Raw genomic sequence first — 1,711 nt, forward strand, 5'->3', positions numbered from 1 at the left:
TAATGATGAGTTTTTGAATCCCATGGTCTGTCATGATCCTAAGGCCGACAAGCAGCCTTCATATTCTGCGGTGTTGTTGGTTGACTTTTCTCGGGGGGGAATACATTTGGATCACGTACTTGAGATGCTGCCCGGTAGGCGTGACCAGCAGCAAGCCAGCCCCGGCGCCGTGGAGGGAGAATGCTCCATCAAAGTACATGACCCACTCTTTAGTTAATTCCTTCCTCGGGAGGGTTGATTCTGGTGTTTCTTCGTCTAGCATCGGGTCCATTCTGCAATGAACTCCGCCAAGGCCCTACTCTGTATGGTCGAAGTCCTCTCAAACCTGAGGCCGAAGCTGGACAATTCCAACGTCCACTCTACTATCCTTCCGGTTTCGTCAGGGTTTCGCAGAACCCTCTGCAGCGGGAAGCGAGTGACTATGGTACTCTCATGTGCTTGGAAGTAGTGGCCCAGCTTCCTCGAGGCCATGAGATGGCCAAAAAGCAATTCTGCAGCCAGGAATATCTCGTTCTGGCCCCTTGTAGGAGGGAGCTGACGAAACAGACCGGGCTTTGCACGAACTTCTTGTGTTGCAAAGGTCCACCGGTTGGCGATGACTTCTCTTTGTCGTCCTCTGCCACAGTGGGGAGCTCTCGCTTGCCATGATGTGCATCATCATCGTGTTGCGTTGCCTTTGCTGGGGCTTCATCATCTTCCTCCCTCTGCGCCACCAAGGCACCACTGACCACCTGGTTTGTTGTCGATAGATACAAGAGCAATGGCTCTTGGGGTCTAGGGGCCACTAATACGGGTGCTGAGGAGAGGTATTTCTTCAAGTCTTGTACTGCCACTTCTGCCTCAGGAGTCCACTTCATTGGTCCTACCTTCTTCATGATTTTGAAGAAAGGCAGGGCGCGTTCAGCGGACTTGGAGATGAATCAGCTCAGGGCAGCTACACATCCGCCTAGGCGTCACACATCCTTGACGCACTTCAGCGCCTCAATCTATTCGATGGCCTCGATCTTGTCGGGATTGGCTTCGATCCAACGTTGGGACACGAAGAACCTGAGAAGCTTGCCACACGGGACACCGAAGACGCATTTCTCGGGGTTGAGCTTGAGGTTGATTTTGCGCAGATTGTCAAATGTTTCTTCCAGGTCTGGCACAAGGGTGGATCTTTCTTTGGTTTTGACCACTATGTCGTCCATATAGGCTTCCAGATTTCTATGGAATTGGGGTTCAAAACCGATTTGGATCACCCTTCTGAAAGTCGAGCCGGCGTTCTTCAACACAAAGGGCATCCGTACAAAGCAGTACGTGCCACATGGGGTGATGAACGCGGTCTTCTCCTCATCTTCTTTGGCCATGTAGATCTGGTGGTAACCGGAGGAGGCGTCGAGGAAGGGCAGCAGGTCACAGCTGGCAGTGGAGTCAACAATTTGTTCGATGCGCGACAAGGGAAAAGGGTCTTTGGGACTGGCTTTATTGATGTCGGTGAAGTCAATACAAAGTCGCGATTTCCCACTTGCCTTGCGCACAACGACTTGATTGGCCAACCATGTGGGATGGTTGACCCCCTGCCTACGCCGGCTGCTTCCAGCTTCTTGATTTCTTCGGTAATGAACACTTGCCGCTCCAGGTCCTGTTTCCTCACCTTCTGCTTGATCGGTCGTGCGTGTGGCCAGACGTCAAGGTGGTGCTCAATCATCTCCCTGGGAACGCCGGGAAT

Source organism: Hordeum vulgare, chromosome 5H (genome assembly GCF_904849725.1).
Source record: "Hordeum vulgare subsp. vulgare chromosome 5H, MorexV3_pseudomolecules_assembly, whole genome shotgun sequence".
Taxonomy (NCBI): Eukaryota; Viridiplantae; Streptophyta; class Magnoliopsida; order Poales; family Poaceae; genus Hordeum; species Hordeum vulgare.